The sequence below is a fragment of the Eumetopias jubatus genome, unplaced genomic scaffold, assembly GCF_037043125.1.
Source record: "Eumetopias jubatus isolate StellerSeaLion01/CBP00866 unplaced genomic scaffold, mEumJub1_p1.0 scaffold_11, whole genome shotgun sequence".
NCBI lineage: Eukaryota > Metazoa > Chordata > Mammalia > Carnivora > Otariidae > Eumetopias > Eumetopias jubatus.
The window spans coordinates 82,173,383-82,198,860 of record NW_028274817.1 but is presented as its reverse complement, the minus strand read 5'-3'; positions in this window follow the sequence as shown (position 1 = coordinate 82,198,860).

Sequence of the window (25,478 nt, the reverse complement as noted above, 5' to 3'; positions counted from 1 at the left end):
ACCAAGATGTTGTATTTTGCATGATTTTTTTTATCAGATAACATCTTTGGTCAAATTTTAACATGTGAATTGAAATTTGGCTGCCACCGGGAGCAACAAAACACAATGGTTGCTGTTTGTGTTTCTCTATGGCGATCTGGACCCCTATTCCCGTTTTTGGTTTCAAATGTTTGTTTAATTTCTATGTAGTTAACGCATAGTGAAATACTGGTTTCAGGAGTAGAATTTAGGGATTCATCCCTTACCTATAATACCCAGTGCTCATCACATCCGGTACCCTCCTTAACACCCATCACCCATTTAGCCCATCCCCAACCCATCTTCCTCCATCAACACTCAGTTTCCTCTCCATAGTTAAGAGTCTCACGGTCGGCTTCCCTCTCTCTTTTTTTCTGTCCCATATGTTCATCTGTTTTGTTCCTTAAATTCTACCTATGAGTGAAATCATGTTATTTGTTTTTCTCTGACTGACTTTTTTCGTTAGCATGATATACTCGAGGACTTCCACATCATTGCAAATGGCAAGATTTCATTCATTTTCATGGCTGAGTCATATTCTACTGCACACACGCGCGCGCGCACACACACACACACACACACACACACACACGTCTTCTCTATCCGTTCATCGATCGGTGGACATTTGGGCTCTTTCCATAGTTTGGCTATTGTTGAAACTGCTGCTCTAAACATTGGGGTGTTTGTACACTTTGAGTCTGTAATTTTGTGTCCCTCGGGTAAAAACCTCATAGTGTAAATGCTGGGTCACAAGGTAGTTCTATTTTTAACTTTTCTAGGAACGTCTATACTGTTTTCCACAGCGACTGTCCCAGTTTGCATTCCCACCAACAGCGTAAGAGGGTTCCCCTTTCTCCACATCCTCACCTACATAGCTCGTTTCCTGCTTTGTTAATTTTACCCATTTGACAGGTGTGAAGTTGGTGACCATATAATCTGTTCGAGAGACTGGAACGCCGTTAAGGCCAACACCGTTAAGGCAAACGGTTACCCTACTGAATCAATGACGTAAGGGAAACACTAGCTGACAAAAACAGCTTTCCGCTTAACCAGAACAAAGAATAACTTACATGTGGTCCTCATTGCTCTACTCCCATCACTTACGCAGTAACCAACTTGGCATTATTCCTTCGGCATCATATATTCACAATATTATTTCAAGTTGAGGCCTTTAAGTGATACTTACGTGTACATTTTTGTTTTTCAGCTCTTTGCATGTTGTTTGGAGTTTTTGTAAACCTGCATTCGCCTTTTGCTCTCCATTTAAAACTACCTTTTAATAGGCTCATTTCATTTTGTGTGTTGTGAACCTGAACTGTCTTTTTGTATTGTTGTACCAATAGAAAGTGGGGTGTGTTCAAAAAATATTGGTAAAATATACGCTTGGAATTCTATCTTATATAATGAAAACTATAATGTCCTTCCTGTACCATGAATTTAGTCGACATACGATTCTGCTGAGTAGTATTTCTAACTGTTACATCTACCTTACAGGTGAAGGACTACTCCAGATTGAAACAAGGACAAGCTGAAACATGCAGACTACTCTTATGTGGGGTACTTCACTGTTGTAGTTCTCTCAATAAAGTGTTACAGACGTTCCACAAAGAATCTTTTGAAATCTGTGTTAAACTTATCCCAAGTAGGGGGTGCCTGGGTCTCAGTCCCTTAAGCAGCTGACTCTTGGTTTCAGCTCAGGTCATAATTCATTGGTCATGGGATGGACCCCGAGTCTGGCTCGATGCTCCTCGGGAAGTCAGCTTGAACGATTCTGTCCCTCTGCTCCTGTTCCCTCCCTCCCTCCCTCCGTCCCTCCCTCCGTCCCTCCCTCCCTCCCTCCCTCCCTCCCTCTCTCTCTCTCTCTCTCTTAAATTAATAAACCTTTAAAGGAAAACTTATTCTGAGTAGTCGATGCTATCAAAATTAGGTCACTTTTTGAAATGTTATAGTCCGATTGAGCTGATATACACAGATATATCTGTACATTGAATTTCTGTCCAGCAACCGTGCTACGTATGCTTTAATAAGTGTACATCGACCTCCGTTTTGAGTTTCAACAGACACAATGATATCATCTTTGAACACTGACAGTTTGTTTCTGCCATTTTAAACCTTTCCCCTTTTTTTCTCGTTTGACAACATTGGACAGACCCACCCAGTACAATGTTGAAAGAACTGGCCACGATGGACAGCCTTGTGTTATTCCTGATAAATTAGATAATATTTAACATTTTGTCTATTTACTGTGAAGGAAAGGAAGTTCCATTCTTACTCTCGTTTACCATGAATATTTCTATTGAAAATATGTTGACTTCCAGTAAACACTTGCAGTACGTTTATTCAGATGAGTGTAGGATTTCCCTTCATTAATCTGTGAATGTGATGAATTACTTACATATTGTCCTATGTTTAAACCAACCATACATTACCGGGAGGGCAGGGTCATGATATATTATCTTTCTGAATACTCTACTTCTTAATAATTTGTTTAGAAGTTTTACGGCTATCCTCATGAGTGTCATTAGCAGACACTTTTATATACTGTCTTGGATATTGGTATCAAGGCCATACTAGCTTCATAAAATGAGTTGGTATGTAAAACCTCTTTTCCGCTTCTCTGGAACTGAAGACTCTGGAAGGCTGGGAGTAACGTAGGACTAGACTTGCCCGTGTTCAGCTGTGTCTGGATCGCATCTCTCTTTTGCAGTCGGACCCTCCCTAAATGGCAGGTGACTGAAGGGACACCTCCAGGTTCCCATCCTTTGAAATTTTGTGAGGGGCCCATCTTCCCTGCAAGACACCTCTAATGATGCTGTCACTCCAAAAGCTACCTGCTCCAGTTTCTATACTCTTACGAATCTTCTATACCCAGAAAGCTAAAGGTCATGGCTCTGTTAACTACATAATTTTGATCTGTGCTGTCTGATTGTGAATAGCTGGCCAACCTCGACTTCTCTCCCGTGACGACCATAGGTCCATTTATTGGGCTTTTTAAAAAACAAGAGTTAGTATTAAAAGTCTTATTTATGTTAGCCACTTCTTTCTCCTGGGTTCCATACATTTATAACCTCATTTAATCTTCACAAAAAGGTGGGTCACAGTGTACCCCAAACTTACGTCTCACTGTAATAAGCAGTAGATTTTGGGATTTAGTTCCAATTTAGATGTCCTTGCTCTTTCTCAAAGGAAATACTCCTGAAAATGTTGGCCAGGAAAACTGACAGGTACATGATGATGATACTGGTAATCTGATGTTTACATAAAAGTTTATAGTAATTTCTTCTTATTTTTCGAGGTGAAGGTTTTGTGTTTTGTTTTTTGTTTTTTTTGACTTGAGGGGTTTTATCCTTCTTTTGAAGGAAAGGTTTTCCAAACTGTGGCACACAGACGTCACACGGTTTTTCAGATGAAATCACTGATTTGGAAAGAAAGATTTAAATTTAAGTATGGGGGACAGGTAATACAAACATTTCAATTCTTAATATACTAGCACACTGAATTTACAGTGCTATAGAAAAATATAACTCTAACCCTAAAGCAAATTGGCGCAGTTTATAGAGAGAAGTGTAACTCATGTCACAAGCTCCATGGCAAAACAGAAACAAAAACAACAGAGATCTCCTGTAAAATTTCTGAACTTTCTTGAATAGCTTTTAAAGGTGGGATCCCTGGGTGGCTCAGCTGGTTAAGCCGGTGCCTTTGGCTCAGGTCATGATCCCAGGGTCCTGGGAAAGAGTCGCGCGTCAGGCTCCTAGCTCGGCACAGGGCTCCTTGCTCAGCATCGGGCTCCTTGCTCAGCATCAGGCCCCTTGCTCAGCGTGGAGCCTGCTTTTCCCTCTGCCTGCCAGTTCGCCTGCTTGTGCTCACTCTCTCTCTGACAAATAACTAAATGAAATCTTTTAAAACACTTTTAAAGGCAGAGACATAAGCCATTGCGATAGGTGTGATATCTCATTGTAGTTTTTCATTGGCTTTTCCCCGACGATCAGTGATGTTGAGCATATTTTCACGTGTCTGTTGGCCGTCTGGATGTCTGCTTTGGAAAAATGTCCATCCTTACCTTCTGCCTATTTTTTAACTGCATTCTTCATTTGGAGGGTGTCAAGTTTTATAGGCACTTTATATGTTTTGGATAGTAGCCGTTTATCAAATGTGTCATTTGCAAATATCTTCTCCCATCCCACAGGTTGCCTTTTCTTTGTGTTGTTTGTTTCCTTAGCCGAGTAGAAGCTTGTTAATTGATGAAGTCCCAGTCGTTTATTTTTGCTTTTGTTTCCCTTGCCTCAGGAGACATATCTAGAAAGAACATGCTAGGGCTGCTGTCAAGGAGGTTGTGTTCTACTCTAGGATTCTGATGGCTTCAGGACTCACATTTAGGTCTTTGATCCATTTTGGTTTATTTTTGTGTATGGTGTAAGAAAGCGGTCCAATTTCATTCTTTTGCGTGTTGCTGTCCAGCTTCCCCAACACCCTTTCTCAGAGAGACTGTCTTTTGCCCTTGGATGGTCTTTCCTGCCTTGTCAAACAGGAGTTGACCATATAGGGGTGGGTTCCTTTCTCGGTTTTCTATTCTGTTCCCCTGATCGATGTGGCTGTTTTTGTGGCTGTGCCATCTTGTTCTGATCACTACACCTTTGTAATATAACATGAAGTCCAGAATTGTGATACCTCCAGCTTTGCTTTTCTTATTCAAGGTTGCTTTGGCTCTTCTGGGTCTTTGGTGGATACATACCAATTTTAGGATTATTTGTTCTTCCTCTGTGGCAAATGCTCGTGGTATTTTGATAGGGATGCCATTAAATGTGTAGATTGCTTTGGGTAGTATAGACATTCTAGCAATATTTATTCTTCTAATCCATGTGCATGGCATAGTTGTCCATTTCTTTGTGTCATCTTCAGTTTCTTTCACCAGTGTTCTATAGTTGTCAGGGTACAGGGCTTTCACCTCTCTGGTAAGGTTTATAACTAGGTATTATGTGGTTTTTGCAATTGTAAATGGGATTGACTCCTCAGTTTCTATTTGTGTTGCTTCATTGTTGGTGTATAGAAATGAAACGGATTTCTGTACCTTGACTTTGTGTCCTGTGCATTTACTGAATGCGTGTAACAGTTCTAGCAATATTTTGGTGGAGTCTTTTGCGGTTTCCACATAGAGGATCATTGCCTTCTGCAAATACTGAAAGTTGGACTTCTTCCTTGCCGGTGTGGATGCCCTTGTTTCTTTTTGTTATCTGATTGCTGAGCCTGGGACGTCTAGTATTTTTTTATTTAAATTTCATTAATGAACATGTAGTGTAGTAGTACTTTCAGAGGTAGAATTTAGCGATTCATCTGTTGCATAGAACACCCAGTGCTCTTTACAGCAAGTGTCCTCCTTGACGCCCCTCACCCAGATATCCCATTCCCCCCACACATCCCCTCCTGTAACCCTGTTCCTATAGTCAAGAGTCTTGTATGGTTTGTCCCTCTCTCTGATTTCCTCTTATTTTACTTGTCCCTCCCTTCCCCTATGATCCTCTGCTTTGTTTCTCAATTTCCACATAGGAGTGAAATCATATGATAATAGTCTTTCCCTGAAGGCCTTGTTTCGTCTAGCATAATACCCTCTAGTTCCATCCATGTTGCGGCAAATGGTAAGATGTCAGTGTATTGATGGCTGAGTAATATTCCATTGTATATATATATATATACACCACACTTGTTTATGCATTCATCCATTGATGGACATCTGGGCTCTCTCAGTATTTTGGCTACTGTGGCCTTTCCTCCTATAAACATTGTGGTGCAGGTGGCCCTTCAGATCACTACGGGTGTATCCTTTGGGTAATTACCTAGTAGTGGAATTGCTGGATCGTAGGGTAGATCTATTTTTAACTTTGTGAGGAGCCTCCCTACTGTTTTCCAGAGTGGCTGTACCAGCTTGCATTCCCACTAGCAGTGTAAGAGGGTTCCCCCATCTGCCCATCCTCACCAACATCTGTCACTTCCTGACTTGTTAAATTTAGCCATTCTGACGAGTGTGAGGAGGTATCTCATTGTGCTTTTGAATTGTATTTCCCTGATAGCGAGGGATGTGGAGCATTTTTTCACGTGTCTGTTGGCCATTTGTGTATGTGTTCTTTGGAGAAACGTCTGTTTCCTTCTGCCTATTTCTTGACTGGATTATTTGTGTTTGGGGGATTCTGTATCATAAGAGCTTTATATATTTGGGATACTAACCCTTTATCAGGTCTGTCATTTGCAAATATCTTTTCCCTATCCATAGGTTGCCTTCTAGTTTTCTTGATTACTTCCTTTGCTGTGGAGGAGCTTTTCATTTTGTTGAAGTCCAAATACTTTATTTTTGCTTTGGTTTCCATTGCTTTGGGAGACATATGTAGAAAAATTGTATGATTAATGTCAAAGAGGTTACTGCCTGTATTCTCCCGTAGGATTTTAATAGCTTCATGTCTCACATTTAGGTTTTTAGTCTATTGGGAATTTGTTTTTGTATATAGTGAAAAAAATGGTCCAGTTTCATCCCTTTGCATGTTGCTGTCCAGGTTTCCCAACACCATTTGTTGAAGAGACTATCTTTTTCCCATTGGCTGTTTTTTTTTAAGATTTTATTTATTTATTTGACAGAACAGAGAGAGAGATAGCAAGAGCAGGATCACAAGAAGGGGGAGTGAGAGAGGGAGAAGCAGGCCTCCCGCCAAGCACGGAGCCCGATGTGGGGTTCGATCCCAGCACCCTGGGACCATGACCTGAGCCAAAGGCACACACTTAACCAACTGAGCCACCCCCGCACCACGGATATTCTTTTTCAAAAATTTTTGTTAGTTTATTTTAGAGAGAAAGATCGAGAGAGCGAGCTTGCCCAAGTGGGGCAAGGGGCAGAGGGAGAGGGAGAAGATCTCATGCAGACTCTATGCTGAGCGTGGAGCCTGTCGCTTGGCTTGCTCTCAATAAACTGTGCCAAAACTATGAGTCACATGCATATCCAGCTGAGCTATCCAGGCACTGATCATTGGATCCTTTTTTTAATAGCTTCTTCCTTTTTTTTTTTTGGTTTGTTGGCGTAGAGTTTGAAGTAATTCTTATCCACCCTTTCTTCTCTTGTTTATGCACTTTAGACTATACCTTATCCTCAAGCATGACTTCATCTGCATTCAGTACAAGTTGTGGGCCACCTTCATTAATATTGGATTAAAGCTATTTTCTAGTTTTCAGTATGATTTCTTTCAGCATAAGTTACCTACCAGAGTATGGCTTGGTCCGAGATTTTTCCATTCTTTTTAATGTTGAATCCTACATTAACTTTCCTCTTGTCAGGCAACCGATTCTTACTTCCTTTGAAGCCTGTTAAGGCTTATTCGAGTGAGTAATTTTGTCAAATACTAGTTTACATTACTAGTACACATTAACCAAAGTGTGTATTCTGTCATCATTGTGTTTCATGCCATTGTGTTGCTTCCTTATTCGAGGAACCTCCTGTGTGTAATCTGAACCTAGCACCACCACCCCCCCATAAGAGGAGGGCAGGAATAAACCCAAGAAAGAGGTGGATCACCTCAGATTGGTGGGTTGCAGGTTAAGAAGCAAGGAAATTTATTTACGATTCTTTTTTACCGCGTCCAAAAGACTAGGAGATATCCACGCCAGTCCATCAATTCTTTAAAGTTTGTACAGAGAGACTATGGACTCTGAGAAACAAACTGAGGGTTCTAGAGGGGAGGGGTGTGGGGACTGGGTTAGCCCGGTGATGGGTATTAAAGAGGGCATGTACTGCATGGAGCACTGGGTGTTGTATGCAAACAATGAATCAGGGAACACTTCCTCAAAAACTAATGATGTGAGAATGTATGGTAATTAACATCAGATTAAAAACAGTTTATACAGAGGATTTAAGTGAGTTCAGCCATATACAGCTTCCAAAGACTCTTTTTAAAAAAATTGTATTATGTTCTGTTAGTTGCCGCAACATACGTGATTAGTTTCTGAGGTGGTGATCCATGATCCATTGTTTTCGTATAACACCCAGTGCTCCATGCAGCACGTGCCCTCCTTAATAGCCATCACCGGGCTAACCCATCCCCCCTCTCCCCTCTCCTCCGAATCCCTGTTTGTTTCTCAGACTCCATAGTCTCTCATGGTTCATCTTTCCCTCTGATTCCCTCCCCCGCCTTCATTTTTCCCTTCGTTCTCCTAAGGTCCTCCATGCTATTCCTTATGTTCCACAAATAAGTGAAACCCTGTGATAATTGACTTTCTCGGCTGGAGTTATTTCACGTAGCATCATCTCCGCCAGTCCCATCCATGTTGATGTAAAAGTTGGGTATTCACCTTTCTGATGGCTGAGCAATATTCCATTGTCTATATGGACCACTTCTTCTTTATCCATTCATCTGTTGAAGGGCATCTCGGCTCTTTCCCCAGTTTGGCTATTGCGGACATTGCTGCTATGAACATTGGGGTGCGTATGGCCCTTCTTTTCACTACATCTGTGTCTTTAGGGTCAATACCCAGGAGTGCAATTGCTGGGTCATAGGGTAACTCTGTTTTTAACTTTTTGAGGCACCTCCACACTCTTTTCCAAAGTGGCTGTACCAACTTGCATTCCCACCAACAGTGTAAGAGGGTTCCCCTTTCTCCACAACCTCTCCAACATTTGTTGTTTCTCGCCCTGTCCATTTTTGCCATCCTAACTGGTGTAAGGTGGTATTTCAATGTGGTTTTGATTTGAATTTCCCTGATGGCTAATGATGATGCACATTTTTTCACGTGTCTGTTAGTCATTTCTATGTCTTCTTCGGAGAAGTGTCTTTTCATGTCTTCTGCCCATTTTTTGACTTGATTATTTCTTTTTTCGTTGTTGAGTTTGGGAAGTTCTTTTTAGATCTTGGATACCAGCCCTTTATCTCCAGTGTCCTTTGCAAATATCTTCTCCCATTCTGTGGGTTGCCTCTTTGTTTTGTTGACTGTTTCCTTTGCTGTGCAGAAGCTTTTGATCTTGATGAAGTCCCAAAAGTTCATTTTTGCTTTTGTTTCACTAGCTTTTGGAGGTGTATCTCGAAAGAAGTTGCTGTGGCCGATGTCAAAGAGGTTACTGCCCATGTTCTCCTCTAGGATTTTGATGGATTCCTGTCTCACATTGAGGTCTTTCATCCAAAGAGTCTTATCACCACAATTCTATGTCAAGACGGTATCCTTAGGGTATATTCGAAGAACGGGAAAGGAAAGCAGTATGCACATTTCAAGAACAGGGCACTAGGAGGGGGTGCCAGTGTGGCCCAGTCAGTTAAGCCCCTGACTCTTGATCTCAGCTCAGGTCTTGATCTCAGTGTCGTGAGTTCAAGCCCCGTGTCGGGCTCCACAGTGGGCTTGGAGCGAACTTTAAAAAAAAAACAAAGTAAAAGAGGGGACCGTGTGGATGCATATATTTATTCATTTGTGTGTTCTATTTACACCCTTATAATTTTAACCCTGACCCGTTTAAAATTATTTTCATATGTGGTATCAAAATAAGTAGATCCCCATACGGGAAGTGAGGGCCAAGTAAAATAAGACAACATCAGAAAGGGAGAGAAACCATAAAAGACAGTTAACTATGGGAAACACACTGAGGGTTCCTGGAGGGGCAGTGGGTGGGGGATGGGCTATCTGGGAGATGTCCAGTAAGGAGGCACTGGATGTAATGAACACTGACTGAGGTTTATATGTAACTGGTGAATCACTAAAGTGAAACTACTCTGAAACTAATACTACACTATCCGTTAAGCACTTGAATTTAAATAAATCAATAATATTAGATTCAACCTCACGGTGACATGGAGTACAATACTTGTTACCGTCTTTTGATTCATACTTCTTATGGCCCTTTTTCTCTTTATGAGAACGTTCCAATATTTTTTGTGATTCCACTTTTCTCTGTGAGGTTGTTAAGTCTGTATTTCCTTTCTCTTTTATTGACTATCACACAGCTTCCACTATGCAGCCCTGAGTTGATACAGTGTTGATAATTACTAACAGCGAATGCAAAGTATGAATTCTATTACTTCCCTTATACTGCAGGATTTGTGGAATGCTTTAACTTCATTTCTCCCCTTGAACTTCTACCTTATATTTACATTACGTTAATTTTACATATACTTGAAACGCCATAAAATATGATTTTTTTGTTTCTACAATGATGATGCAGTCAATATTCTCTTATATTTACTCACATAATGACCTTTCTTTGCTCCTCCTTATTTCCTATAATACTGTTTCACTTTGGAGTTCTATTTTTTCTGCCTGGAGAACTTTTAATATTATTTCTCTTAGTGCACACTTGCTGGTGATGAATTTCATCAGTGTGTGTGTGTTTGTGAGGGAGAGAGAACACTTACAATTCGTCTTAAAGAATATTTTTATTGCTTATAGAATCGTACATTGACACTTGGTTTCCTAGACTGTGAAAGCTACCATTTCATTTTCTCCTAGGTTTCATTATTCTATGATATCGCTCACCTTTAAAGGTAAAGTATACTTTTTTACCTGCTTACTTTTATGAATTTCTGTTTGGTTATCAGCACTCTTTAAATTTGATGCTGTGGGGGTGACTATCTTTGTCATTATTTCTGGAGGGTCTACAGAGCTTGTGATATGTACGGATGCCTTTCATCAGTTGTAGAAAATCTGGGCTATTGTTTGTTCACACACTGCTTCTTCCCTGTTTTTTCTCTCCTTGCCTGTCTTCACTTACACCTGTGTTGGACCTGAATCCTTACCTTTTTTTCTCTCTAGCTTCATGTTGATATTTTCAGCTCCCTAATCCTGTGGTCTGCCTTGGTCCTGACCTTGCTTGTATGGAATCTTCTGCTAACCCGATATAGTGGATTCTTAGTTTTAAAGGCTGGGTTTTCACCATTTGAAAATGTCCATTTGAATCATTTAAAGATAGTTTAGTTTTCTGTTGAAATTTTTCATCTTTCAGGATGAGAATCATACGCAGTTGTTCCTAGGAAGTACCATTGCTAAAAGTAGAGGCAACATTTTTCTTTTACTGAAACCCATCCATTTAACATATGGACCGTACGTTTCTACTAATATTTATACTCAGTGGAACAATAAGATTTCTGTATATTAAGGAATAGCAGTTTTGATCACACACTATGCCTATTCAAAAATAACATGAAAAATCAATGTGATGTGGACTATAGCATGGAAAACCCTGGCACTCGATAAATTTCATATTATACAGTCTCTTGCATGACTCAGAGAGTACTAGAGGTTTAATAGCCGTTGGTTCCATATTGATGAAGTATAGGTGTGTGTTAAATTGGGTGATATGGGTAAGTTCTCACTTTTGAAAGTACTAATCCGACTTTCATTATTCAGCACATTGAGGAAATAAGAATTAGACATAAGCTTTTGTTTCGGGGATGTGCCAAAATTTATGAAAGAAGTGGCACTCTGTACAAAACAAGATACGACTTTTGGTCTGGACAAAATGACAGAGACTCATTTCTACTTGGTCTTCTCTACGAAGCAAGCCTGTGGAGTTTGAGATTAATGCAAGAGGCAACCAAATGAAAACTCTGAAAGAACGAAATCTTGCCATTTGCGATGGCGTGGATGGAGCTAGGCCAAATAAGCCGGTCAGAGAAAGAAATAAACCATGTGCTTTCACTCATGTATGGAATATAAGGAACAAAAGAGATGAACATGGGACAGGGGAAAGAAAGACAAACCAAGACACAGACTCTTAATTATACAGAACAGATTGAGGGTTACTGGAGGGGAGGTGGGTGGGGGAAATCTGTTAAATAGGGGATGGGGATTTAGGAGGGGATGTAGGATGAGCACTGGGCTTTGTATGTAAGTGATGAATCACTAAATCCTACACCTGAAACTAATATTACACTGTATGTAAACTCACTGGAATTTTGTAAAAACTTGGGAAAGGAAAAAGAGAAAATTCTGAATAATATTAAAGGAAAGGAAAAGGATTTGGGGACTCCAGAAGTGGGTAACAACACAGTGGCTGGAAAACTTACTATGTGAGCTGATATTACAGCCCAAATCCAAAGACAGTATGAAGGCAGAATTCTCTCTTCCTTGGGTGACTTCAGCCCTGTTTTCTTTTATGGTCTTCGTCTGACTGAATGAGTCCCGGCCCCCTTATAGAAGGTGATGTGAATTACTCGTAGTCTACTGGTTTAAATGTTAACCTTATCTAGAGATTAGCTTCCCAGCAATATCCCCTCTAGTATTTGACCAAATATGTGAATACTCTGTCCTAGCCAAGTTGACACATGAACTTAGCCATCATCTGTTCTTTCCCTGGGAAGCGTCTCTGGAAGGCAGGTTACGTGAAAGTATTAGCACCAAAGCGGTGGGCAGCATTCTTAACTTACAGTTCAACGGAATCATTGTCATTTTTCTTCCCATTGAAACTAAGACCTCTAGGCAAGCAAGGCATAAAGCCACAGGGGGCAGGAAATAGAAATTGTGCTAGTGCATCACTAGGGGTTAATAGTGAGTGGTGCCACTGCCAGTTTCCATCCCTCGATTCCTGGACCCGTGATTCCTGCCCATGGGAAAAATAGCCCCGTGTGTTGGATGCTGATTCAGGTATACAGCCTCCTGGAGAACCTTGCCCCACTCCTACAGGGTATTGCCATCTACCTGGCACCATTAGCAGAGTCTTCAAAAGGACATTCCAACGTTGCATCAGCCAGCGGACTTGGAACAGTGGGGAGCATGATACCACCAGTGAATTGCATGACTAGGGGCTCGTGGCTTCACACCATGTGCTGTGAACTTAGTTCCTCCATCAGAATCAGGCTGCACGGAATACAACAGTGGCAGAAAAAGCATTCCGTAAGTCACTGCTGTTAGTTTAGACACGAAGCAATGCATGCAGGGAAGGCAAATTCATGTCGATGGTAAGTGTCTATTCCAGTAAGAACAAATGCCGCTTTTCCATGATAGAAGAGGTCCAATGTAATAAACCTGCCACCAGCTAGCTGGCTGATCACCTGGGGGGAGGGTGCCTTATCAAAGACACACGGATCATTTCTGTTGCTAGCAGGTATGGGCACTCAGCGGTGCACTCAGCCACGTCAGCTCTGGTGAGTAGAAGTCCAGTGCTGAACCAATACATAACATCCTTCTATGACCCATGGCCAATTGGTCCAGTAGCCCATTGGGCAATGACAAGGATGGCTGAGGAAAGAGGCTAATATCCATAGAACAGTTCATCTTATATACTTGATTAGTAAAATGCATCTCTGCTGAGAGAGAGAGACAACCAACCAACAGACTCTTAACTGTAGCGAACAAACCGATGGTTACCGGGGGTGGGGGTGGGGTGGGGATGGGTGAAATAGACGATGGGGATTAAGGCGTGCACTTGTCCTGATGAGCGCTGGGTGATGTCTGGGATTGTTGAATCACGATAGTATACACCTGAAACTAATATAACACTGTAGGGCGACTATACTGAAATTTAAAAGAAAAGAGAATGGAAAGAAAGAAAAAGAATCTTCCTCTCTGCTGAGGTCACCCTTTAGTGAGCATTCACATAAGCCACAAATACCTTCACATTTCTCACCTACTCAGAGAGGTCTATCCACATACCTCTTTCCTAGAATTTGGTCACCTATTTTAATTCCTGTTCCTTCCACTTCCCTGACCTCTCTGCCAAACAATTGGCCACAGCCCGTGAATTGGAAGATAATCAGAATTCCGTCCATTTCCTCTTTTCCTTAGAGGAGGGGAGAGGGGCAGAGGGAGAGGGAGAGAGAAGCTTAAGCAGGCTCCACGCCCAGCACAGAGCCCAACGGGGGGCTCGATCCCACAACCCTGAGATCGTGACCTGAGCCGAATTCAAGAGTCAGGCGCTTAACCAACTGAGGCACCCTAGTGCCCTTGTCCATTGATCTTTTAAGAAAAGTAAACAACCGGGTGCACTGCTCGAAGTTCTGCCCACTGGGAGGTTGACCCTTCCGCACTGTCCTCCACGGATATCCCAGAAAGGGGCTGTAGTACCACAGCTATCCACTTGCAGGTGGTGTCTGCATATGGTGCAGAATCATCTGTAAATTGGGCCCAAAGTATCACTTCCTCTGTCAATTGCATGTATCCCTGCTGTTGCACAAATCTGTGAGGCAGTCTGGCTCGGGGAAATGTTAAAGACAAAAGTGTGAAAGGAAACGGGTAACACAACCTATACCATTCCCTACTCCCTGGTTTCACTGTCTACGACAAGGCATCTGCTTTTGCTTCCTTTTCAGACTCCTCAGGCAAGTGGTATTATATTTATTTTTTATTTTTTATTTTTGCCTTTTGTCTACAATGGTCAGTTACAATCACAGGGAGACATAGGCAGCAGTGAGCTAACTCCATGGCAGCCAGAAGCAGAAACTCCTCACTAGGTTTTTAAAAATAGTTTTACTCTTTAGAGCAGTTTTAAGTTCACGGCAAACTTGAGCCAAAAGTCAGAGTTGCCACATACCTACCGCTCCCACCCATACACAGCCTCCTCCACTTACAATATTCTGCGTCAGAGTGATGCATGAACTATAATCGATGAACCCATATATCATAATCCCTCCAAACGTCCACCGACAGTTTACGTTGTGATTCACCTTTGGTGCTGTACATTCTAACAGTTTTCACAAATGAGTAATGTCATGTCCACAGGATTTCTGAGTGGGCATAAACCTTGAACTACATTAACTAAACATCAAAAGTGCAATTATTGTATCTACAGAATTATTTCGCTGTCGTAAAATTGCTCTGCACACTGCCTGTTCTTCCTTCTCTCCTCTAACTCACGAGGCCACTAATGTTTTAATGTCTCCATAGTTTTGCCTTTTACGGAAGATCACCATAGTAGGAATCTTACCGTATGTATAGCCTTTTCAGATTGACTTTTTCACTGCTGAGATGCATCTAAGGTTCCTCCTGGCTTTTCATGGCTTGATGGCTCCTTTGTTTTAGCCCTGGATAATATTCCGTTCTCTGGATGTGCCGTATCTCTAGATAAATATACATTTATCTCCCAAAAAAGGAAACCACCATGTTGGTTGCTTCCAAGTTTGAGTAGTTATAAATAGAGCTACTATAAACATTTGTGTGTAGGTTCTTGTGCGGACATAAATTTTCAACTAATTTGAGGAAACACTAAGGCGTGTGATTACTGGATTGTAGGATAAGCATGTGTTGAGTTTTGTGAGCAACGTGTATTCTGTATTCCAAACGGTTATGCCGCTTTGCCTTTCTACCAGCAGCGAATGGGAGTTCCGGTTACTGCACGTCTTCACAAACATTTGACATTCTCAGTGTACAGTGATGCCTCGTTGTTGTTTATTTTGCAATTTCATAATGGCATAGGATGTTGAGCATCTTTTCATATGCTTATTTCCCATCTGTGTATCTTCTTTGGTGACTTCCCTGTTCGTGTCTTTGCCTATGTTTAAATCGGGGTGTTCATTTTCATATTTTGGGGTTTAAGAATTCTTTCTAAATTTTGGATAACAGTCTTTTATCAGATATGCCTCTTCATCTATTTTCTGCCAGTCTGTCAAAGAGCAGACTTTTTTAATTTTAATGAGGCCTACCGTATCTATTGTTTCTTTCGTGGATCATGCCTTTAGGTTGTATCAAAAGAAATGTTCTCTGTGTCCATCTTCATCTAGATGTTCTGCTCTGTTTTGGATTGCCTATGCAAAGGCATCTCCCATTCAGTTTTGTAGTTTTTATTTTACACTTAGGTCTATGATCGTTTTGAGTTAATTTGCTGTGAAGGGCATAAGGTCTGTGTCTAAATTCATTTTTCCCCACGTGAATGTCCAGATATTCCAGCATCATTTGTCGAAAAGACTTCTTTGCTCCAGCGTATTACTTTCGGTCCATTGCATAAATCTGTTGGCTGTGTTTATGGAGGTCTGTTTCTGGGCTTTCTCTTTTGTTCCATTGACCTGTCGGTCTATTCTTTCTCCAGTAGCATACTGCCTTGATTGTCTTAAGTTTATACTAAGTCCTGAAGTACGGTAGTGTCAGGCTACCAACCTTTTCTCCTCCTTCAGTATTGTGTTGGCTGTTCTGTGTCTTTGGCCTCTCCATAGAAACTTCCTAATCAGTTTGTCAATGTGCGCAAAATAACCTGCCGGATTTTGATTAGGATGCATTGAATCTATACAACAAAGTGGGAAGAATTGGCAAGTCGACGATATTGAGTCCCCTTCCATGAACATGAACTATCTCTCCATTTGTTTCGTTCTTCTTTGATTTCTTTCATCAGACCGTTGTAATTTTCCTCATATAGATTTTGTACATATTTTGTTAGACTTAGACCAAACTGATCATTCTTTGGGGTGCTAATGTAAATGGTAATGGGTTCTTAATTCCAAAGTCCAGTTCCTTAGGCCGATATAGAAGAAAGCAGTGGACTCTGCTATGGTAACCTTGTATCCTCAAACTGGGTAGAATGGCTAATTTGTTCCACCAGGTTTTTATTCTTTTAAGTATCTTTACAAAGAAAATCATGATATCTGCAAACAGAGACAGTTTGTTCCTTCCTTCTCAATCAGAGTATCTATAATTTCCTCCCTTGTTAGCTAGGACTTCGAGTAGGATGTTGAAACTGAATAGCAAGAGGGGACGTCCTTGCCTTTTCCTGACCTCAGAGGGAAAGGTCACAATTAAGTCCAGTGTTAGCTGAAGGTTTCTTGTCGATGTTCTTTATCGAGCTGAGGAAGTTCCTCTTTATTTCTGTTTTCTGAGTTTTAATCATGAATGGATGTTGGATGGTGTCAAATCCTTTTTCTGCATCTATTGATAGAATCAAGGGATGCTTTTTCTGTAGCCTGTTTCCTCACTGAAAATGTGGAAAACAAAATTGAATTGGAAGTGGTATCAAGTCGTTGGTCTGAGTGCAATACAGGCTGTTTGAAATGATAAGTCCCCGAAATGATGATCGTGATCATTTTAAGTTGATACGTCTTCTGAAATAAAATGAGGGTTCCATTGAACACCCGGAAGTATGAGCAATGATTGAAATGTAGAAGGCAGATACGATCTGTATTATCTTACAGATGTAAAGTGATGACTAAGGCAAACCTAAAATCAGCCATAGACCAGACGTCCTGTTAGGGTCTGGCAGGTGGTACACGCTCCTCCTTCAGTGCCGTTCAGACATTGTTCCCACAGTAGCGAACAAAGGCAGATTATCATTTCAGCCCTTCGCTGACATACTTCAGATGCCAGGCCTCATGTACAGGTGCTCCCTTTTGGGATGACGTGAATACCATTTTCATCCCTGCTCCACAGCATATAGAGCATCTTTAAGTTACGTGCAAACTATGTTAGGGATTCAATGTCTATCTTTACTGCTCATTATGCAAAATGTTTTTCATTGACTAGCTGACTCCCTGTACTGTCCTCTGATGGGCATTCAGCCCAGATCATAATAGTCTGATGGGACCACAGTTTTCATGAAGGGTCAATATCCTTTTTGTTACATTCCCAGAACTTTGTTCTAATAAATAACAACGATTACTACTCCGCCCTATAAATAATGATAAAAGCATATAAGCTAACACGGACTATCATCTACCCTCACAGTCTTGTCAGAGACACAGGGAGCTGAGTAAATCTTGTGAGGTTTGATTCCTCCTATCAAGAAGAGAGGCATAAGGAATGGGTTCCCTACTTGATAGGCTATTTCCTCTACGGTGACAGTGGAATGTCTTTGGAATGCAATGGTTTAGGTAAAATTTTCTCTCTGTCTTTGACGTCTCATCTCTTTCTCACTGTCTCTTGGGGGAGTCTTCCTGATCTTCCTCTCCCTGTTCTTCCTCATTACTAGGGCCAGGTTCCTGATCTCACGGTGGCCCCTGCGCTCTGTCCTCAGCTCTTAGCCCTCACCCATCTGTCCCCGTTCACATGCTACAACCCCTCCACTTCCCATTCTGGATGTCTGTGGTCCAGGATGAGTCTATTCCATTCATGAGCTTTCTGCTAAGTCAAAGTGACCTGTCCTTTCATTCGAGGAAGCCTCACTGAAGCCTTGGTGAGGTCTTGGTGTCACCAGGCACAGCTCAGCCATGGACTGTCCACCTTATAGTTTTACCAGCAAGGGGAACTCATCTCCAAGACCAGGAAGGCCTCAGAGAAGACAGACGAGAAACACACACTGAATCATTCACACCTGAGAGGGTCACTGGCCTCAGGGTGCATGAGCTCCTGACCTGGAGGTCCCTTGGACCCTCCCTCTGTGTGTGTGGGTAGCTAGGGGCAGCCTAGGGCCAACGTTGCCTCTGCCTCCTGGAGGACCCCGGTCTTAGTCCCTGCTGTTCAGAGTCTTCCGCAGATGGTCTTCCTCTTCCTCCTGTTCTTCTTTCTCCTACCAGAAGCACAATTCTGTGGTTAATAGGAAGTTCTTATATTATCAGTCATCCTTTTCACATTGAAAGTTAGCATTTTAACCTTTCTCCACAAGAGCATCTTGCTCTGTAGCCTGGACCCCAAGACAGATTGGGCTACCAGCTTGGCCTGTCCTGACGGGCACACTCAGGACCCTGAAGGCACTGGAGCATCCCCAGCAGAGCCCGGTTTTAGAAAAGAGCCCCTGGGTCCCCATTCATATCCTGACCAGCTGCGCACTCTGCCTCCACCCAGGCCCCTCCCAAGGTCTGAATGCTGCGACTACAACTCCTAGCTGGGGCACGTAGATGCACGGGGCCTGCTGGTCTCGAGGAGACACAGGCCTGAGGAGGAGGTAGCAGAAAAGCTCTGGATGGCCCGAGGGGATGTACGGCTGTGGGGTGAGGAATGACCCACCCACAACCTGCCCACTGACCTGCTGCTGGGCCACAGACCCAGCTCCTGCCCTCCATGGGTCTCAGTCTCCTCACCTGCCCGATGGGCACGATTACACTCCCCACACACAGGGCATGCTCATGAATGGAAAGGGCTCTGGAGTGATGAGAAAGCTGATTTGGCCCCAGAAGAGGAGGAGCAGGTCAGATTTGGACGGGAAGCCGTGATTTGGGCCTCCTCAGGCACAGCCAGGGGCTGCCTCCCCGGAAGCGCTCAGCGCAGTCAGGCAGGTGGGAAGCTCTGAAATCAGAATCATGGGCCACTTGAGGTCCTCTCTGTAGTGCTCTGTGGTGGTCAGCCATCTGTGTCACAGGGTCCTTCCTGTTTGTTCTCATCTCTGCCCATGGGGAACCCCGACACAGGCACAGGGAGCTCACTGCTTCATTGGTAACTGGACCCAACTGCACTTGATACAGTCGTGTGTCCTCTTCACAACACCCCCTGGTTAACGCTAGTGTAACTTATCCAAAGGGTGGTTCGCATGTTCTGAAATGATTTTGATGATATCCCATGATTTATTTCAGGCATAGTGTATTCAGTGCTCTTCGACTGGATGGATAAGTAGTGTGCAATTCAGGTTTCTGCCCTCTTATGCTAGTTGTGGTGTGCTCTCTTGGACATACAATAATGCTTATATATAAACTCGACTTGGAGTAGAGAAAAATTGGAAATAATTCAATCATGCACCAACAGGGCAACATATCAATAAATTGTGCCAGATTCCCACCATGGAATTCCGCACAGCTGTGAAAAAGAATGAACTAAATCCCCAGAGACATAATGATGAGTGGGGGAAAATAAACGGATACAAAACAGGACACACTATAGGATCCACTTTGTGTCTAGCTCAAAAGCTAACAAACTAATGTTTAGTCATTCATACAGCCATGTTGGAGCAGTCTTACACAAAAGCAAGGATTCTATCCTGCCTAACAGGCAACTTTCTATTGTTAATTACGTAGTAAAATTCACATTTTCGTATACGGTTCTATGAATTACAACACATGTCCACATTCACATAATCAGGAGTGCAGTCAGTATACAGAGCTTTTATGTCACCCTTCAGAACTTCCCAAGTTCTTTATGCTGCCCCTGTATGCTCACTCTCTTACCCCACGTCTGGACCCCGATGACCACTTATTGGTACTCCGTTACTAGATTTTTGTCATTTCGAGAATATCATATAAGTGGAATAATAGAGCGTGTAATCTTTTGAGACTCCTTCACTCTTCATAACACAAATAGAGTTTCACAGAAGTTGTTGAATGTGGTTGTGCAGAATGCAGAACAGGCACATATTTTGGTAGAGATGGGGATGGATCTATTATAAATGGAATTGTGGATTTTTTAAAGTGTTGCCTCCAATATTTCATTGCTAGTTTTTAGAAATATGAAGGTGCTTGTTTTTTTGTTTGTTGGTTTGTTTGTTGAACTCATATCCTGCAATGTTCATTAACACACTTGTTACTGCTATGCGTATTTTTCATACAGTCTCTAAAATATTTCTATGTAGACCATCATATGATCTGTGAATTGGAGTTGTTTTTTCTCTTCACCAACTGGTAAGCCATTTATTTCTTTTTCTGGCCTCAGCTAATTGGCTACGACTTCCAGTATAATGTTGATAGCAGGGGTGAAAGTGGACATCCTTGTTTGGTTCTTTCCTCCCCCCCCCCCCCAGATTTACTGAGATGTAAATAACATATAACATGGAGCAATTTTAAGGAGTACAAAAGAGGAAAATACAGACAGAGAGTGCTGGATATAAAATAGCTAGATTGACAGTCAGACAGCCCGATAGAGAGATATATGAAACGATTGCCAGCATTGGATTAGCTAACACCTCGACTCCATCACATAATTACAATTTCTTTTTGTGGTGAGAACACTTAAGTCTACTCCCTTAGGGGCGCCTGGGTGGCTCCGTCGGTTCACTGTGTGCCTTTGGCTCAGGTCACGATCTCAGGGTCCTGGGATCGAGCCTTGAATCCAGTTCCACGCTCACTGGGGAGTCTGCTTCTCCCTCTCCCTCTGCTCCTCACTCCTGCTCATGACTTCTCTGTCTCTGTCTCTGTCTCTGTCTCTCTACCCCTCTCAAATACATAAATAAAGTCTTAAAAAGAAACTAGATCTACACGCTGAGCAACTTCCAAGTCTATAATACAATAAAATTAACGGTAATCACCATGCTGTACATTAGATCCCCAGGATTTATTCATCTTATAACTGGAAGTTCGTACGCTTTGCCCAGCATCTCCCACTTCTCCTACCCCTAACCCGTGGTAACCACCATTCTACTCTGTCTCTACAAGTCCCGCTTTTCTGGAGTCCACATATAGGTGAGATCATACGGTGGTCATCTTTCTCTTCTGACTTGTTTCACTTCGCATACTGCCCCCAAGGTCCATCCACGTTTTCGCAAATGGCAGGACTTCCTTCCTTCTCACGGCTGAACAGTATTCCATCAGATATGCATGCCACATCGGGTTTATTCATTCCCCTCTTTGGACACTTAGGTTGTTTTCATATCTTGGCTATTGTGAGTGATGCTGCAATGAATATGGGAGTGCATGTAGCTCTCTGATATCCTGATTTCATTTTCTTTGGACATGTACCTAGAAGTTGGTTGCTGGATACTCTACTCTATTTTTAATTTTCTCCATACTGCTTTCCATAGTGTCTGTACCAGTTTTCATTCCTGCCAACAGTGCACAAGAGTTCCCTTTTCTCCACATCCTCACCAGCTCTTGTTCTCTTTTTTCTGATGACAGCCATTCTGAGAGGTGTGAAGTGATACCTGGTGGTAGTCTGGGTTTGCATTTTCCTGCTGATTAGTGATGCCGAGCAGCTTTTCATGATCTATTGGCCATTGGCATGTCTTCTTGGGAAAAATGTCTATTCAGTTCCTCTGCCCCTTTTAAAAAATAGGACTGTTTCTTTTACGCTACCGAGTTGTACGAGTTCCTTCTGTATTTTGGATATTAAGCCCGTATCAGGTAGAATATTTATACATATTTTCTCCCGTTCTGTAGGTTCACTTTTCCTTTGTTCATTGCTTCTTTTGCCACGCAGAAGCTTTTCGGCTCGATGCAGTCCCACTTATTAATTTTGTGCTTAGATTGCTAGTGCTTTAGGTGCCATACGCAGTCTCTGGACTGAAATTTGGATCACAAAGAGTGACTGTTTGTTTATAGGATAATGCTGGAACACTCTCATTTGGGAACTGTCAATGTGTCCAGTGTCAAGTTTCTTTTTCACTGTGTTGTCTTCTAGGAGTTTTACAATTTCGGGTCTTTTGTTTCCAACACACTCCATTTCAAGTTGATTTTTGCAAGTGGTGTAAGATAGGGCTCCAATTTCATTGCTCTGCATATAGGTATCCAGTGTTCTCAGGACCATTTATTAAAGAGACCATCTTTACGCATGAATATTTTTGACTCCTTTGTCAAATCTTAGTTGGCTGTACATGTATACGTAGGTTTCTTTCTGGGCTCCTCATTCTGTTCTTTTGGTATATGTGTATCTTTCTTTAGCCAGTACCATGCTAGTTTGGTTGCTAGAGCTTTATAATGCTAGTTTGGATCGGGAAGTGGGATGCCTCGATCTTTATTCTTCTTTCTCGGGGTGCCTTTGGCAACTGGGGACATTTGTGGCTCCATATAAATTTCAGGACTGTATTTTTTCTATCTGTGAAAAATGCCACTCACATTTTGATAGGGATTGCATTGACTCCATAGATGGGTTTGGGTAGTGTAGGCATTTTAGCAGCATTAACGCTCTCAATTCACGAACACAAGATATCCTTTGCTTAATTTTAATTCCAGTATAGCTAACATAGAGTGCTACCTTAGTTTCAAGTGTACAATATAGCAATTTACCTTTCCATACATTGCCCAGTGCTCATCACGAGTGCATTCCTTAATCCCCACCCACTATTTCACACATTCTCCCACCCACCTCCCCTCTGGTAACCATGAGTTTGTTCTCCATAGTTAAGACTCTGTTTCTTTGGTTCTCTCTCTCTCTCTCTCTTTCCTTTACTTGTTTGTTTTGTTAGTTAAATTGCACATATGAGTGAAATCTATGGTATTTGTCTTTCTCTGACTGACTTATTTCACGTAGAATCATACCCTTTACATCTATCCGTTTTGTGGCAAGTGGCAAGATTTTGTTCCTTTTTATGGCTGAGTGGTATTCCGTTCTGTATATTTGCAGCATCTCCTTTATTCACCTATGAATGGGCACTTGGGTTGCTTCCATAATTTGCCTATTGTAAATAATGCAGCTAGAGACATAGGGCTGCAGGTATCCCTTTGAATTTGTGTTTGCGTATTTTGGGGATAAATGCCCAATAGTGCGATTACTAGATTGTAGGGTAGTTCTAGTTTTAACTTTTTGGGAAACCTCGATACTCTTTTCCACAGTGGCTACACCAGTTTCTTGCTTGGTTCTTGATGTTAGAGAAAAACAAGTAGTTTTTCTCTATTAAGTATGGTGTAAGATGTGGGATTTTTGTAGTTGCTCTTTATAGATCGTCCTTCGGCTCCTCCTCGTTTGCGGAATGCTTTCGTCATGAATGGCTTAAATCTTGTTAAAACTTTTCCTGAAGGGAGAAAAACAGCATAGCCAGGTGACAAATTTGTTTTTTCTTCTGTCCTCCAGGCAGAAGAACAGGTTTTCAAAAATACACAAGGGTAACCTTCGGGGGGGGGGGGGGGGCAAAAAAAAAAAAAAAGAAGAAGAAGAAGAAGTTAAAATTTTAGTTTCTCTCTCCTCCAAGGGCGCTGGTAAAATTAAGCCAATTCTCTGGGTTTGAGTAAACCTTTAGATAACCGAGAAGGAAACGGGAAAAGTTTTCCAGCCTCGACTTCAGCGTTCTTGCTTCTCCTGAGGCTACCTCCCAGCATTCCAGAGGATCTCCATTGCCATCTATAATCCAAATCTTATAATTCTGAGAGACCGAAAAAGAAAAAAATAAGATCTAACAGTAAGTATTTGTTTTGGTTCTTTTTATGGCTGGTGCAAATGGACATATGATAAAATTGATGTAAAGTGTCATATATACTTGCATTACCTTAAATGCTGAGGGAACCATCCCTATCAGGGAAAATAGAAACAAAAAGATACTAAAGGGACTTCGTGTCTTAACTTGTGTTTGACTCAGGTGAGCAGATTGGAATTTTGGCTCTGCGAATATTAAGAAGAAAACATGTCCCAATAACTAATGCTTTTTACTCAGATTGTTGCCTCTGTAAAATGGGAAACAATATAAAAGGGTGGCAATATACAGATGGAGATAAAATTTGGGGTTTTAAAGCAGTTTTCAGTTTTTAGTGAACGCCTGTAAGATCAGCTATCTCGTGCATACAGAGTCATGATCTGTCAGCCAGGTGTGCATGTTTTTGAGTGGGGCAATTGGATTCTATGACTGACAAGATAAATGGGGCTCAGGGTAGCCTTGCTTGTGGCTTGGACTTGAGGCAGGGCTGTCCAGCTTGAAGTATTTTTTGCCTTTGCTGCTGCTGCTGCCAAAGAAAAGCTTCTGGCTTCTTTGCAACGCTGGCTTCACAGATCCTGATTCCCTGACCTGACTCTGTACTGAAACCTGATGTGCCTGCTGTGGGCTCTTTCAGCCTCAGCAGGAGCTGTGCTGCACTGAAAGCAGGCCCAGGCTGAGTGAACAGGACTGAGGCTCAGGGACTGTTGCAGATTGAAGACACCCATCTGTGAGCCCAAGAACTAGGGAAACATCATGGAAGCCTCTTGAACTGTCCAAGACACTGCACCAGGAAAAGGACTGGTTCGCTGAGGGGACCATCTAAAATCGACCTTTACATTAGGCCTATATTTCTGAATCAGAGGCTAGTTGCATTCCTAACGTTTGATTCCTGCCGCAACTACAAGTTGGGGGAGGACACATCACTGTGTGTGTGACCCTCCATCCACTCCCGACACATCGGGATATCTCACTGCTATTGACTTGGTTTCCACTTACGCACTGATGACAGATGGTACTATGAATATCTCACACTGAATGTTCCCCATCCACTGACAGTATAGCCTATTGGTCACCTGACTTCCATAAGCCCCTGCTCAGGCTGGAGGGCCACAGAGTCTCTTTGCGTCTCCTGGAATCAGTGGCACTTCAGAACCGGTGTCCAGCAGTCCCGAAAAGTTGTGATCATTTCCTCTTTCCCAGTGTCCAGTCACCCTACTAAAAGGTCCCTTTGGGAAGACTAGAAGAAAGATTTAGAGTATCAATGTCCAGGAGTGTATGGTTGACCTTCAAAACACAAAAGAACCAGCTTTTTTTTTCTTTTCTTTTTTACCAACAAAATGACCTCATTCAGGAAAAGCAGAGGACTTGCAATTCTGGACAAGGAAACCAGGCAACCCCTCTGTAAGTGCCGAGATCATAGGAGAGAGTCTTGCTTTTACAGTGGAGAAGAGGAAGCTGGGAGGGGTTTCTACAGCTTGCCATTGGCTGAGTGTGGTGGTCTTCATGGGATGGGCTGTTGCTGGGCAAAGAGACATTCTTCTTTCCTCCTGCTAGGGCAGGTAAGCTAAACCTCTTCCTGTCGGGGAATGTGAGCTATGTTTATTAGACA